This window comes from Oryx dammah, unplaced genomic scaffold, assembly GCF_014754425.2.
Source record: "Oryx dammah isolate SB20612 unplaced genomic scaffold, SCBI_Odam_1.1 HiC_scaffold_2, whole genome shotgun sequence".
NCBI classification, from domain to species: domain Eukaryota; kingdom Metazoa; phylum Chordata; class Mammalia; order Artiodactyla; family Bovidae; genus Oryx; species Oryx dammah.
In genome coordinates this window covers 152242792-152259725 of record NW_024070186.1, presented here as the reverse complement: position 1 = coordinate 152259725, position 16934 = coordinate 152242792, and the positions used below count along the sequence as shown (strand labels likewise).

Genomic DNA, 16934 nt, shown 5'->3' with positions numbered 1-16934 from the left:
ATACAATTGGAATCATGCGGTATGTAGCCTTTTCCTATCATCTTGCTTTATGCATTTCAGGCTCTTCTGTGTCTTTTTGTGGTTTGATAGCTCATTTCTCTTTAGCGCTGCATGATATTCTATTGTATGGTGTACACTAGTTCATTTATCTAGTCACATAGTAAAGACTGTCTTGGTTGCTTCCAGGGTTTGGCAATTATGAGTAAAGATGCCATAAACATTCATGAGCAGATTTTTATGTGGATGTAATATATACATATCTTGATATATGTTTAAGGAAGTTTTATTTTTTCTGAGGTGCTTGATGGTATACCACTTGAAAAATATCAAAAGAAGAAAAATTTAAAAATTTAGTACAAGCCCATTTATTAATTTAATATAATAAAACACATGAGATTGGAGCTGTCTTGGAAAATGTAGGACACATGGTAATTTTATACTATAATAGGGGTAAAGACAGGCAAGATAGGGGCATTCTGAATGCTGGCTCAGTTTCCATGAAAATCGCTTCTCAAGCTCACTTTTTATGATAATCAACGTTCAAACAAACACTGTCAGCTCTGCAGAATGCTGATTTGGAAGTCCCTTGAGCAGCTGATCTTCAGGTACTGAAATTCTCCCCTGTAAAAAATCCAGATATGCGTTCGCCATGACCTTAGGGCTGGTGAAGGGGAGTCATCCATGTGGAACCCAGCGGATTGGCTGCATGCATATTTTATAAAGCCTGATGTCACTGCTCGGGTGGTAGGAGCGTTTGTCTCTCCTGGGTATCTTCTGGCTGGAGTAGAGGCTGCTGCTGGGGAGATGAGGGCTCGTGGAATAGTCACACCTGAATAGCAGCTCCAGAAGAGGATATAAGTTGATCCAGGTATCCTATTGCTTTTCATTGTCCTCTTTATATATATATATATATATATATTTTAAAGAACATTCATAGGTTTCTTGTGAATTTTTTAAATGAAGCCTCCAGGCTCTTCTATCCATGGGATTTTCCAAGCAAGAATACTGGAGTGGGCTGCCATGCCCTCCTCCAGGGGATCTTCCTGACCCAGTGTTCAAACCTGTGTCTTCTGCATTGCAGGTGGATTCTTTGCTGCTGAGCCACTGGGTCAGCCTAAATATGTGTGTGTGTGTATATAAACTGCTAATCCCAAACTCCCAATCCATCCCCCTGCTAACCCCCTTTCCCCTTTGGCAGTCACAAATCTGTTCTGTCTGTGAGTCTGTTTCTGTTTTGTAGATTTGTGTTGTATTTTAGATTCCATGTTTAAGTTATATTATATGTTACTTTTCTTTCTCTGACTTACTTCACTTAGTATGGCAATCTCTAGGTTCATCCTTGTTGCTGCAAGTGGCATGACTTCATTCTTTTTCATGGCTGAGTAATATTCATGTGTGTGTGTGTGTCTGTGCGTGTGCACAAATTATCTCTTTTTAATGCACCCTCATTATTCTTTTTCTTGTTTTGATGGCACCACACAGCTTATGTGATGTGGGATCTTAGTTCCCTGGCCAGGTATTGAACCTGGACCCTCGGCAGTGAAAGCACAGAGCCCTAACCACTGGGCTGCCAGGGGATTCCCTCATTATTCATTTTTAGCAAGGCAAACAAACCATAAGTCAACTAAAAATGATCTTTTCATGATTTCTGTGAGTGGGCCTATATACCTAGCCACTTTTTAAAAAATTTAAATATCTATTGTTCCTTTTTGTGAAAGAGCTGGTCCATAGCAAGAGGACACGTGAAGGCTCGGATGCTGCTGCTGCTGTTGCTAAGTCTCTCAGTCCTGTCTTAGCGACCCCATGGACTGCAGCCTACCAGGTTCCTCTGTCCATGGGATTCTCTAGGCAAGAGTACTGGAGTGGGTTGCTATTGCCTTCTCTGAAGGCTTGTATAACCTATGTCTAAGTATAGAAATGTATAAAAAGTTGTAAGTCACTCTAATAAATTATAAAATAAAAGATGTTTTAGTCTTCTCCCTTGACAAATAAGCTTTCATAATGATCTGGGAAATTGGAATCAGATTTAGAATGATTCGACTCCTTGAAATACCAGAAGGAATCCTGGAGGTGAGGAGCAGCCAGCCTCCAGCCCATGGCCCATCATTACCTTCCCACCCTGGCTCCTTCTTGGTCTGTGGACATCACGACCTACATAAACATGCTGCCTCTGCAAACCGCATGGATGGCTGCCCTGCTCTGCTGTGTGCCCTGTAGAGCATACAGTCTCTGCCCCACCCAGGGTGGGACAGAACCAGGAAAGTCTTTGAAGGGGATTTGCCCTAGGGCCTGGGTAACTGGATGTGTTCTGGAGAGGGCTGAGACTGGCATCCATCCATGGCTGCTGGTGGGGGTCAGAGGAGGCCCTCTGATGTGAGTACCCACTTCTGGCCCTTTCCCTGGTATTAGAGATGATTCTGGAAAAAAGGATCCAGATTCTTTGCTACCGGAGTCTCTGCGCTTTGGTTTTGATCTCAGAAAACTCCAGTTCAGTTTGGTTGCTCAGTTGTGTGCGCCTCTTTGCGACCCTATGGACTGCAGCACGCCAGGCCTCCCTGTCCATCGCCAACTCCTGGAGCTGACTCAAACTCATGTGCATTGAGTTGGTGATGCCATCCAACCATCTCATCCTCTGTCGTCTCCTAAAAGTTAGCCATCACTTTCCACATAATGAAAGTAGACTGAGAAGCACCCGCTTTTAAATTCACTGGAACTCAGCAGCATGCAGTTCAAAAGTTGTTACTACCAGGTGGTTGTCATTGTATCCCGACAGAGTCTCTTTTAGAAAGCTCCAGACTTGATCAGATACTGCAGTAGACATTGATGGAAGTCTTTTTACTTTGTTTTTTGTCTTTTTTTTTTTTTTTTTTTTAATTTTCAGGATCTGTAATGAAGTTGTTGCCTAAAAACTAACTTGTGGCATTGGATCCCAGGGATCCCAGTTTCATTTGAGCTAATGTAATGATTCACCTTCTGGAATCTCCTTAATGGTATTTTTAATGCTCGCAACATCTGTGATTGTGTAGATGTTTCCATGTTCTTAATTCTTGCTTTGAAGAGGATTCTCATGAGATGAGCTCATTTCAGTACACAGGAATAGTCAAAATCAAGGTCAAGTTTAAACTGAAACGGGTGTTTCTAAAAAGTAGAAGAGTGAAGTGTTTGTCATTTTTGATAATAATAGTATAAAAGTTTTACAAAATTAGTGAAGGTCTCAAAATACTTCGGAGATGTGTGGGTGGTGCTTTTCTCCTGGTGATTTGAGTGTATTAAAGCAATGCTTTGCTTTTACATCATGAGTTATTTAATCAAGATGGAAAATATAGTGTCCATTAAAAGCAGAGACATTACTTTGCCAACAAAGGTCCATCTAGTTAAAGCTATGGTTTTTCCAGTAGTCATGTATAGATGTGAGAGTTGGACTATAAAGAAAGCTGAGCACCGAAGAATTGATGCTTTTGAACTGTGGTGTTGGAGAAGACTCTTGAGAGTCCCTTGGACTGCAAGGAGATCCAACCAGTCCATCCTAAAGGAGATCAGTCCTGAATATTCATTGGAAGGACTGATGCTGAAGCTGAAACTCCAATACTTTGGCCACCTGATGGGAAGAGCTGACTCATTTGGAAAAGACCCTGATGCTGGGAAAGATTGAGGGTGGGAGGAGAAGGGGACGACAGAGAATGAGATGGTTGGATAGCATCACCAACTCAATGAACATGAGTTTGAGTGAACTCCGGGAGTTGGTGATGGACAGGGAGGCCTGGCGTGCAGCGGTCCATGGGGTCGCAGAGTCGGACATGACTGAGCGACTGAACTGAACTGAATTGAACACTGTATGTAGAGAGCTGGGTACTCAGATTGGGTAATGTGACTTCCCACCAAGACCAGAGGACTCACTCACCAGTTCTCTCACTCTTGCTTTGCAAAGGGTTTGTTTCAAAGACTATAAAATAATTTCTCTCGTTCTGAGTGAAAAAAAAAAAAATTGGCTGTGTTGTACGGCTTGTGGGATCTCAGTTCCTTGACCAGCTATCGAAGTCATGTCCCCTGCAGTGGAAGCACAAAGTCTTAAACACTGGACCGACAGGGAAACTTCTAAAAAAATGTTTCTGATAAGATAATAAAAAGGATCTAAGATGAGGAAGCTTGTACAGAAAAGAGATATGCTCCAGGGTTGTTTCCCCCCCGCCACTGCCCCCACTGCTAGAAGCATTCCTAACTACCAGAGTAATGAAATAAATTTGTCATGTTGGATGTAGTGCGTGGTGGGACACGGAATGAAGAGCCCGAAACTCAGAGTGGAGGCCTGACGTTTATGGTTATAAATGTGTACTTTAAGAATTGATTTATAAAGAGGAACACCAGCACTAACATAGATAAACTGAAGGTTGTTCTCATTAAGTAGGTTAGACAGTTCATCAAATCTTAGTTCAAATCTCTCTTTCTCTCTGCAGGTTGGAAATAAGAGATTAAATGTCTGTCGTCCATGGCAAGGGACTTTGATCATCAGTGGCTGGTTCAGATGACTATAAAATGCAGTTGGGCAAATGTGTATGCCTCGTGCTTAGTACAGGGGTAAGCAAACGAGGACCCAAAGTCCACGTCTCGGCTACTGCCTCTTTTGTTAGTCCCTTAAGCTAAGAGTGTGTTTTACATTTTTTTAACTGGCTGGAAAAAAAATCATAAGGAGAATAATACTGTGCGGTGGGAGAAAACTGTATGAAATTCAAGTTTCAGTGTCCATGAATAAAGTTTTATTGGAATGCGGCCATGCTTTTTGGTTCATGTATTGCCTCTGGCGGCTTTCATGCTGCAGTGGCAGAGTTGAGTAGGTGTGACCGAGACCATATGTCCTGGAAAGCCTGAAATATTTACTCTCTGTCCCTTTGCAGAAAGTATTTGCTGAGCTCTGCTTAGTGGAAGCAGGTACATGCTGCCGGCGGCCCATGCCCTTCCTTCCATCTGCTTTTCTCTAATACATGAAATAATGGATGTTTGATTATATTGATGGATAACACTTATATAGTGCTCCCTGGTTTCCAGTTTATTTAACCTTTAATAACTCTGTGATGTGGATACAATTATTATCTTCATTTTATAGGTAAAGAAATTGAGGCATAAGAGACACTGGCAACGATCCAAGTGAGCAGTTGAGATGGACTTTTGCTGATTCTGATTTTTATATTTAAAACAAACTCACATAGCCCTGAAGTACAAAATAAGATCTGGAATAACTTGAGAAAGTTAGGAAACAAACAAACAAACAACAACAAAAAAATAAACAACAAAAAAAAATGTAGGCACCTTCTTCCCTCTTGATCTTGGATACTTTTTTCATTTGCTGATGTGTTTCTTTGATTATTTTTATTTCCCAAGCCTCTTTGGATGTTCTTTGTTTCCTTGAGTATTGTAACAATTTGGTCCATTCATTCAACTCGGAATTCCTGTGTCCAGTGCTGTGCTGTGCTAGAGGCTGAGGGCACGTCTGTGAACACACCAGGATGTACAATCCCTGGTGAGCTTGCTCCTTAGGCATTCAACTGCAGATGATATAGGTTGCTACAAAATATTGAGCAGAATTCCTTCTGCTATACAGTAGGTCCCTGTTGGTTATCCATACTTTTTAAAGATGTTTATGATACTCAGAAATATGGCTTAGGCATACAGTGCACTATAATACTTCACAAAGGTGAAAATGATTAGTTTTCTGTATTGAAGAGACAGAAGCATAATTCTTGAACTGAAGATGTTGCATGGATCACTATTTTACATTATTTTGAATCATACACCTTTATTAATTTTCAAGTTTATTTGCTATGCTTTTTATTGCAAATACCTTGTCTTTTTGTTTTTCCCCAGCTTCACTGAGATATAATTGACCAATAAGAATTGTATATATTTAAGGTATACAACATGGTGTTTTGATATATATTATGTCTACATTGTGAAGTGATTACCATATATCACGTAACATAGGAACCTCTTTTTCTTTTTTGATGGTGGTGCGGATACTTAAGATCTGCTCTCTTAGCAAGTTTCAAGTATACAATACAATATTATTAACTATATCACTGTGTTGTATGTTAGATGTCCAAATCTTATTATACTGTATAACTGAAACTTTACTCTTTGACCAACATCTCCCCGTATTTGCCACCCCTGCTCTGGCAACCATCATTCTACTGTTCTTTTGAGTTGAACTCGTGTAGATTCCACGTAAGTGAGATCATGCAGTATTTGTCTTTCTGTGCCTGACTTTTTCAGTTTAGCATATAATGTCCCCAAGTTCATCCATGTTGTTGCGAAGGATACAGCTGCCTCCTTTTCAAGACCAAATTGCCTTCTTTTTCAAGGCTGAATACTATTCATGCAATGCTAAATTGCTTGTGTCTGACTCTTTGCAACCCTATGGACTAGTCCACCAGCCTCCTCTGTCCACAGGATTCTCTCCAGGCAAGAACACTGGAGTGGGTTGCCATGCCCTCCTCCACAGGATCTTCCTGACCCGTGATTGAACCCGTATCTCTTACATCTCCTTCAGTGCCTCGTGGGTTCTTGACTACTAGCGCCGCTGGAGAAGCCCATACAAATTCTGGCTTCTCTGTCCATGGAATTCTCCAGGCAGGAATACTGGAGTGGCCAGCCATTCCCTTCTCACATATATAAAACCTGATTCCCTTTATCCAGTCATCTGCTGATGGACACTTAGGGTGTTGCATATTTCTATATCTTGGCTGTTGTGAATAATACTGCAGTGAACTTGGGAGTATGCACATCTCTTTAAGGCCCAGCTTTCATTTTCTTTGGATGTATAACCAGAAGTGGGATTACTAGCTCATATGGTAGTTGTGGTTTTAATTTGTTGTGAAATATCCCCAGTGTTTTCCATAATGGCTCTACAAATTCTCACTTGGAATGCAAGGGTTCCCTTTTCTCTGCATCCTTTCCAACACTTGTTATCTTTTGTCTTTTAGATAATAGCCATTCTAACAGGTGTGAGGTGATAAGTCACTGTGCTTTTGATTTCCATTACTCAGATAACGAGTGATGTTAAGCCCTTTTCATATGAATGTTGGCCCTATGTATGTCTTCTTTTGAGAATAACTATTCAGGTGCTTTGCTGATTTTAAATTTTGGATATCTTCTGTTTGTTTGGTATTGAGTTGAGTTTTTTTTTAACATATTTTGAATATTAACCTCTGCTAATGATTTTTAAATATTTTCTTAAAACTTCATAGGTCATCTTTTTACTCTAGTGATGGTTTCCTTTGTTATGCAGAACCTTTTTAGTTTGATGTAATCCCACTTATTTATTTTTTCTTGTCTTAGCTGTGTCAGACCAAAAAAATCATTGCCCAGAGCAAGGTAAAGAAGTTTTTTTCCCCATGTTTTCTTCTATGAGTTTTACAATTGCAGGTCTTATGTTTAAGTTGTTAATCAGTTTTGAGTTGATTTTTATATATGGTGTGAGATAAGGGTCCAGTTTCATTCTTCTGAATGTGGATATCCAGTTTTCCTCAAACCGTTTATTGAAGAGACTATTCTTTGTTCATTGTATATTCTTGGCTCCTTTGTTATAAATTAATTAACCACACATGCATGGGTTTATTTCTGGGCCCTCTATTTTGTTCCAGTGGCCTATGTGTCTGCTTTTAATGCAACTATCATACTGTTTTGATTACTGTAGCTTTGTAAAATATTTTAAAATCAGGACATGTGATGTCTTCAGTTTTGTTCTTTTATGCTCAAGATTGCTTTGTTTATTTGGAATCCTTTGTGGTTCCATATGAATTTTGGATTCTTCTCCCCTATTTCTGTGAAAAATGCCTAGAATTCTGGAATTTTCAAAGGGATTGCCCTGAGGGTGTAGATCGTATCGAATAGTTATGGGACATTTTAACAGTATTAATTCTACTAAAACATAGGATATTTTTCCATTTATTTGTTTCTTCAGTTTCTTCCATCGAGACTTTATAGCCTGCAAGTACAGACCTTTCACCTCCTTGCTTAAATTTATTCCTAAGGATTTTATTCCTTTTAGTGCTATTATAAATGGGATTGTTTTCTTCTTAATTTCTATTTTGGATAGCTTATTGTTAGTTTATAGAAATGCAAGTGATTTTTATGTGTGTAGTTCTAACAAATTTTTGTTGTTGTTGAGTTTTTAGAGTTTTCTGTATATAAGATCATTTCATCTGTAGTGCAGATTTAGCTGCTTCTTTTCTGATTTGGATACTTTTTATTTATTTTTCTTACCTAATTGCTTTGTGTGTGGTTTCCAGTAATGTGTTGAATAGAGTTGGTAAGAGTGGGCATCTTTGTATTGTTCATGGTCTTAGAGGAAAAGCTTTCAGTTTCTCACTGTTGAAAATGATGTTAGCTGAGGGCTTGTCAGATATCCTTCTGTGCCTAAATCATTGAAAGTTTTTATCATGAAGTCGCCAGTCCATTCTGAAGGAGATCAACCCTGGAATTTCTTTGGAAGGAATGATGCTAAAGCTGAAACTCCAGTACTTTGGCCACCTCATGTGAAGAGTTGACTCATTGGAAAAGACTTTGATGCTGGGAGGGATTGGGGGCAGGAGAAGAAGGGGACGACCGAGGATGGGATGGCTGGATGGCATCACTGACTCGATGAACTCGAGTCTGGAGTTGGTGATGGACAGGGAGGCTTGGCGTGCTGCGATTCATGGGGTCCCAAAGAAGTCGGACACGACTGAACGACTGAACTGAACTGATATTGAATTCTGTCAAATGCTTTTCCTTCATCTGTTGAGATGATTGTAAGTTTTTTCCCCTTCATTCTGTTAATGTGGTATATCACATATATGCATATGTTGAATTGTACTTACATCCAGAGATAAATTCTACTGATTATGTTTTTTGAAACTTTTAATGTGCTATTGAATTTGGTTTGCTAGTATTTTGATGATGACTTTTACGTCTGTTTCATCAGGGATATTGGTCTGTAATTCTCTTGTAGTGTCCTTATCTGACTTTGGTATCAGGGTAATTTTGGTCTCATGAGTTTGGAAGTGTTTCCTCCTCTTCAATATTTTGAAAGTTTGGGATGAGTTAACATTAATTCTTTAAATATTTGGTGGAATTCACTAGTGAAGTCACAGGGAAATACCTTAATTTTTATTATCTCATTTTAAGTATCATCAGTGGACTGCCAATTTTTAAAGATTTTGTTTTGTATAGCATAAAAAGATACTTCAAGTCTATGTCATTCTGCGTACTACATTCTTTTCATTGGCTACCCTTCGGAGTTATATTGTAATTGGGAAAAAAGAAGCCACAGAGCTGTCAGGAGGCTGTTAAAGTTTGTGATAGTTTATTTTCTTATAAACATTTCTTTAATGAGATACAGACCAGCCTGATAGCTAGTGGTCGGAAATGTTGAGATTGGAAATTTTATGTATTTGATTCACCAGTGTGACTTTGTCAGAATATATAGTTGATCTTTCTGCTGTTCATCTCCGCCTGCTGTTAGGTTGGCACTAGACGGGTGTGAGCCTGCACAGTCACGCTCTGTGTCTTTTGTGCTTTCAGGCAGTGGCTTTCACGCTTGCTTGTGGCTCTGCATACAGACACGTAGTTTACTGGTGAGTGCTGAGGCTTCCAGCCGTGTGGGTCTCCGGTGTTTGCGTTCGAGCTCACAAAAGCGTTGCCTGTGAGGGATGCTTGCCATTTTGTTCTTTTCCTTCCTCCCTTTTAATCTCTGAGTCAGGAGTTTGCACTTACCTAGTTTAAATGTCTCCTGCACAAATCTCATCTCATAGAGTTTTATTGGTCTGCTTGGTATCATAATCGAAGAAGGGGGACTATGTTATCTTTGTCCCCTTGCAAGGCTTGGCACATGGCGCATAAGAGCTTGTGGGTTTTGTTGTTAGTTTTTTGTATTTGTGTATTTATAAAGCTAGTTTTAGAGAGGTACTCTATGCCAGTTCCTTGCTTAGAAATTTATACGAGTTATTTCTTTTATCTTTCACAATAACCCAGTGGGAGAGGCACTATTACTTTCCTTCTTTACGTGTAGGGAAACTGTGGCTTGGAGTGGTTAAGTGGAGCATTGAAGGTCAATTAGCTTTTGAGTGATGGTGGAGTTGAGAGACACACTAGTTCTGATTCCAAAGCCCCTGTTCCTAACCAATCTGATATAACGCGAGATGTTTTAAATTTAATGGATAGCCTGTTTTATGAAAACAGTGTATATGTTAATTTTAGTATCTGGACCATTTTAATGAGCTAGAAAAGCTATGGCACCAAGAACATTCCTTTTCTTTATATCATGACTGGTAATGGGATGGATTACCTTCTAATGGACTTTTTCTTTTAAACAACTTTAGTGAGCTGTAATTTACATACCCACTTGACTTCACTTTCCACGATGTCTGGCTCTAGATTAGTGATCACATCATCACGATTATCTGGGTCATGAAGATCTTTTTTGTACAGTTCTTCCGTGTATTCTTGCCACCTCTTCTTAATATCTTCTGCTTCTGTTAGGTCCATACCATTTCTGTCCTTTATGGAGCCCATCTTTGCATGGAATGTTCCCTTGGTATCTCTAATTTCCTTGAAGAGATCTCTAGTCTTTCCTATTCTGTTGTTTTCCTCTATTTCTTTGCATTGATGGCTGAAGAAGGCTTTCTTATCTCTTCTTGCTATTCTTTGGAACTTTGCATTCAGATGCTTATATCTCTCCTTTGCCTTTCACCTCTCTTCTTTTCACAGCTATTTGTAAGGCCTCCCCAGACAGGCATTTTGCTTTTTTGCATTTCTTTTCCATGGGGATGGTCTTGATCCCTGTCTCCTGTCCAATGTCACGAACCTCATTCCATAGTTCATCAGGCACTCTATCTATCAGATCTCGTCCCTTAAATCTATTTCTCACTTCCACTGTATAATCGTAAGGGATTTGATTTAGGTCATACCTGAATGGTCTAGCGGTTTTCCCTACTTTCTTCAATTTGAGTCTGAATTTGGTAATAAGGGGTTTATGATCTGAGCCACAGTCAGCTCCCGGTCTTGTTTTTGTTAACTGTATAGAGCTTCTCCATCTTTGGCTACAAAGAATATAATCAGTCTGATTTCGGTGTTGACCATCTGGTGATGTCCATGTGTAGAGTCTTCTCTTGTGTTGTTGGAAGAGGGTGTTTGCTATGACCAGTGCATTTTCTTGGCAAAACTCTATTAGTCTTTGCCCTGCTTCATTCCTCATTCTAAGGCCAAATTTTCCTGTTACTCCAGGTGTTTCTTGACTTCCTACTTTTGCATTCCAGTCCCCTATAATGAAAAGGACATCTTTTTTGGGTGTTAGTTCTAAAAGGTCTTGTAGGTCTTCATAAAGCTGTTCAAATTCAGCTTCTTCAGCATTACTGTTTGGGGCATAGACTTGGATAACTGTGATATTGAATGGTTTGCCTTGGAGACAAACAGAGATCATTCTGTCATTTTTGAGATTGCATCCAAGTACTGCATTTCTGACTCTTTTGTTGACCATGATGGCTACTCCATTTCTTCTGAGGGATTCCTGCCCGCAGTAGTAGATATAATGGTCATCTGAGTTAAACTCACCCATTCCAGTCCATTTTAGTTGGTTGATTCCTAGAATGTCGACGTTCACTCTTGCCATCTCTTGTTTGACCACTTCCAATTTGCCTTGATAGGACCTGACATTCCAGGTTCCTATGCAATATTGCTCTTTACAGCATCGGACCTTTCTTCTATCACCAGTCACATCCATAACTGAGTGTTGTTTTTGCTTTGGCTCCATCCCTTCGTTCTTTCTGGACTTATTTCTCCACTGATCTCCAGTAGCATATTGGGCACCTAATGACTTGAGGAGTTCCTATTTCAGTATCCTATCATTTTGCCTTTTCCTACTGTTCATGGGGTTCTCAAGGCAAGAATACTGAAGTGGCTTGCCATTCCCTTCTCCAGTGGACCACGCTCTGCCAGACATCTTGGAAAGTGAAGTCAAGTGGGCCTTAGACAGCATCACTAGTGGAGATGATGGAATTCCAGTTGAGCTGTTTCAAATCCTGAAAGATGATGCTGTGAAAGTGCCACACTTAATATGCCAGCAAATTTGGAAAACTCAGCAGTGGCCACAAGACTGGAAAAGGTCAGTTTTCATTCCAATTCCAAAGAAAGGAAATGCAAAACAATGCTCAAACTACCGCACAATTGCACTCATCTCACATGCTAGTAAAGTAATGCTCAAAATTCTCCAAGCCAGGCTTCAGCAATACGTGAACCGTGAACTCCCTGATGTTCAAGCTGGTTTTAGAAAAGGCAGAGGAACCAGAGATCAAATTGCCAACATCCGCTGGATCATGGAAACAGCAAGAGAGTTCCAGAAAAACATCTATTTCTGCTTTATTGACTATGCCAAAGCCTTTGACTGTGTGGATCACAATAAACTGTGGAAAATTCTGAAAGAGATGGGAATACCAGAGCACCTAACCTGCCTCTTGAGAAATCTGTATGCAGGTCAGGAAGCAACAGTTAGAACTGGACATGGAACAACAGACTGGTTCCAAATAGGAAAAGTTATACGTCAAGGCTGTATTTTGTCACCCTGCGAAACGCTGGACTGGAAGAAACACAGGCTGGAGTCAAGATTTCTGGGAGAAATATCAATAACCTCAGATATGCAGATGACACCATCCTTATGGCAGAAAGTGAAGAGGAACTAAAAAGCCTCTTGATGAAAGTGAAAGAGGAGAGTGAAAAAGTTGGCTTAAAGCTCAACATTCAGAAAACGAAGATCATGGCATCCAGTCCCATCTCTTCATGGGAAATAGATGGGGAAACAGTGGAAACAGTGTCAGACTTTATTTTTGGGGCTCCAGAATCACTGCAGATGGTGATTGCAGCCATGAAATTAAAAGACGCTTACTCCTTGGAAGAAAAGTTATGACCAACCTAGATAGTATATTCAAAAGCAGAGACATTACTTTGCCAAGTAAGGTCCGTCTAGTCAAGGCTATGGTTTTTCCTGTGGTCATGTATGGATGTGAGAGTTGGACTGTGAAGAAGGCTGAGCACCGAAGAATTGATGCTTTTGAACTGTGGTGTTGGAGAAGACTCTTGAGAGTTCCTTGGACTGCAAGGAGATCCAACCAGTCCATTCTGAAGGAGATCAACCCTGGGATTTCTTTGGAGGGAATGATGCTAAAGCTGAAGCTCCAGTACTTTGGCCACCTCATGCGAAGAGTTGACTCATTGGAAAAGACTCTGATGCTGGGAGGGATCGGGGGCAGGAGGAGAAGGGGACGACCGAGGATGAGATGACTGGATGGCATCACGGACTCGATGGACGTGAGTCTGAGTGAACTCTCGGAATGGTGATGGACAGGGAGGCCTGGCGTGCTGCGATTCATGGGGTCGCAAAGAGTCAGACACGACTGAGCGACTGAACTGAACTGAATTTACATACCATACAATTGATCCATTTAAAGTGTACACTTCAATAGCCTTAAGTATATTCACAGAGTTTTACAACCATCCCCACAGTCAGTTTTAGAACAAAAGAAACTCTGTACCATTACCAGTTGCTCCTCACTTCCCCCAAGGGCTCCCAACCCGTCTCCAGCCCCAGGCAGTCATTAACCTAATTTGACTCCAGATTTGCCTGTTCTGGACATTTCGAATAAATGGAATCATACAGTGTACGGTCTTTTGTGTCTAGCTTCTTTCACTTAGCATAATGTTTTCAAGTTTCATCTATATTGTGGCATGTATCAGCACTTCATTTCTTTTTATTGCCAAATAATATCACATTGTATGGACTCATATGTTTTATTTATCCTTTCATCAACTGATGGACACTTGGGTTATTTCTGCTCTTTAGCTAGTGTGACACATTCATGTACAAGCTTTTATGAGGACATATGTTATCATTTACCAACAGCATATTAAAAAGCAGAGACTTCATTTTTCTGACAAAGGTCAGTATAGTCAAAGCTGTGGTTTTTTCCAGTAGTCATGTATGGATGTGAGAGCTGGACCACAAAGAAGTCTTAGTGCCAAAGAATTAATGCTTTTGAACTGTGGTGCTGGAGAAGACTCTTGAGAATCCCTTGGAGAGCAAGGAGATTGAACCAGTCAATCAGAAAGGAAGTCAACACTGACTGTTCATTTAAAGGATTGATGCTGAAGCTCCAATACTTTGAGCACCTGATGTGAAGAGCTGACTCATTTGAAAAGAGCCTGATGCTGGGAAAAGTTGAAGGCAAAAGGAGAAGGGGACAGCAGAGGATGAGATGGTTGGATGGCATCACCAGCTCAATGTACATGAATGTGAGCAAACTCCAGGAGATAGTGAAGGACAGGGAATCCTGGCCTGCTGCAGTCCATGGAGTCACAAGGAGTCGGACAGGACTTAGTGACTAACCAGCGACAATGATGGTAACTCTTTTACTAGTTTTGGGAACTACCAGACTATTTTCCAAAGCAGCTGAACCATTTTCCATTTCCATCAACGACATATGAAGCTTCTTTACAACCTTGGTAACACTTATTATTATTTACAGTTGTCACTGCAGGCGTTCTCGAGGGTGTAAAGGGATATCTTACTGTGGTTTTGAGTTTTGCTCCCTTAACGGCTAATGCTGAGTATGCATCTTTTCATGTGAAACAGACTTTTAAATATAGATTTGTGTGTGTGTGTTCTTCTAAGGTAAGTCACACCTGTGCTGGGGTTGACGTTTTTCCTGTCTCTTTTACTATTATTAATTTAGAATTGCATCTTGAGTTGCATCTAACTTGTCTAAAGTCCAGCTTTGGGTGATTCTTTGCCCAAGGGCATGGCGTGGTGTTTTGGAGACAGAAATTATTCATTATTTCATTCACCCTCAACCTATTAGCCAGGTTGTATGGATGAAAACATGCGTGGGAGAAGGAAAAAGTCTCACCAGCTAGCAGAAGCCAGCTGAAGATGAGAATAAAACAGTTAAAAAGCCGTAAGGGTTAAAAGTTCAGGTGTTCTGGGTAGAGCATGGGATACGTGTGGGCTGGATTTGAAGCTGCTTGGAACATACTAAAATGTTCCTTAATGAATCATCACCGTACTGGGAGGATGTCTGTAGTTTATACCACAAGTTGCTCAATACCTGAAAAATACCTGGCATGGTAACTTACATGGGACGCTCACTTGGTGTATGAGAATACAGTTTCTTTGTTAGCTGTACCGTTCTGTGCTTAGTTGCTCAATCATGTCTGACTCTTTGTGACCTCATGGACTGTAGTCTGCCCGACTCCTCTGTCCATGAGGATTCTCCAGGCAAGAATACTGAAGTGGGTTGCCATGCCCTCCTCCAGGGGAATCTTCCCAAGCCAGGGATTGAACCCAGGTCTCCCACATTGCAGGCAGATTCTTTACTGTCTGAGCGACCAGGGAAGCCCCTTTGTTAGCTAGGACTCATGTTAGGAAGTAATAGAAATCAACTCAAGATGACAGAAGTTTGTTTTGTGTTGGTTTCTTAAGGAGATTGGTGTTCTTTGTGAAGACCCAGGGTACCACCTAGACTATTTGGTAGTTGTGTATATGTCTAGGGATTATATCCATTGCGAAGGTCATTAGGATTCTAGACTCCCTGGCCCACTTGGTTTCCCTTGTTTTTTTGCTAATCTGTGTCTTTTTTTCTCTCCTGTGTGTATGTGTGTGTTTAGTTGACTCCAACTCTTTGCACCCCCATGGACTGTAGCCCACCAGGCTTCTCTGTCCATGGAGTTTTCCAGGCAAGAATACTGGAGCCAGTTGCCATTTCATTCTCCACGGGATCTTCCCAATGCAGGGATCAAACCTAGGTCTTTGTTTTCTGCATTTGCAAGTGGATTCTTTACCACTGTACTACCTGGAAAGTATTTTTGTTTTGTTCCTGAGTTGACATGGCTAAAATGTGACTGCCGCTAGGTTCTGAACCTGAATATTACATCTGGACAGAAGACCTCTAGGGTCTTCAGTACGAACTCTGAATAAATTAAGCAGCCCAGGATGGCAGGCAGAACCTGTGACAAATCATTTAAAAACGCATTTAAAGGACATGTTGTGTCCTTCCCTGGGTTTAGGGGAAAGAAGAAAGTAGAAGACACTGTTGTACAAGATGGGACAGGGAAGACAGGACTTGTAACCGCGTGTGTTGGGAAGGGTGATGTGGTTACTAGCTATGAAGGAACTCGTCATGGGCCAAGGGAAATGGCATGTTGTGGTCCCATGGTTGCTCATCAGGTCAGCTGCTCCTTGAGCAGCATTGGAAGGACAACTTTGAGAAAATGAAGTCAGAGAAGCAGAACTGAAAAGGTAATAGAACTCCTTGCTGGCGGAAACAGTAAAAAGGAGACAAGACTTACTTCCTTCTGCTGTTCGAAATATTAGCATACACAAAAGATAGAAGTTTCGTTTGGTGTCTCCAACAGATAGGAGTTACAGAGAGGCATCTTTTAAGTCCACCAACGAAAAAAATTTAGAAACAAAGTAAGGGGTGGCTATAATTTTGTGCTTTCTAGACGTGGCTGTATTGCTTTCACTCAGGATACTATACCTATAGATGGCGTTCTAGATTTCCTCTGTACTTTTGATACTATTTGATCATGACGTTAGTCAGCATTCAGGCAGTAACTTTGGGCCACATGGAAATGTAATATGTAGATGGTAGCTGTGTGAGAAACATACTTGGCCTAGATTGTTTTTTACGTGCCCAACTCAGGGTTGCGAATATGAAACATGTTTTTTTTTTTTCTCCCTACATTATTTGAGGCCTGTTTTATATTTCAGTCAGCTTCTCCATCACCTAGAAATTCTTCTAGTCATTGTATCCTTCTTTTGCTACATGTGTGTTTGGGGGGAACACTAATTGATTCTGATGGTAGTCTAGGCAAAATGCAGTTAGGGATATCTTGAGCTGAGCATGCATCTACTT

The 16934-nt window shown here is 40.7% G+C and overlaps 1 protein-coding gene across 3 annotated transcripts in view; it reads left to right on the top strand.

Annotated features, from left to right (window-relative positions):
• TIAM1 (TIAM Rac1 associated GEF 1) overlaps positions 1-16934 on the top strand; it is a 309949-nt gene that overhangs the window by 26937 nt on the left and 266078 nt on the right. The window contains exon 2 of one of the 3 annotated variants that reach the window (XM_040227927.1): positions 4455-4575. The exons of 1 other annotated variant lie outside the window; for it this stretch is intronic. The gene's annotated coding sequence lies outside the window, so the exon portion shown is untranslated. Of the gene's footprint in view, positions 1-4044; positions 4576-16934 lie in introns of those variants that run through there. One more of the 3 variants, XM_040227925.1, reaches the window with a different exon arrangement.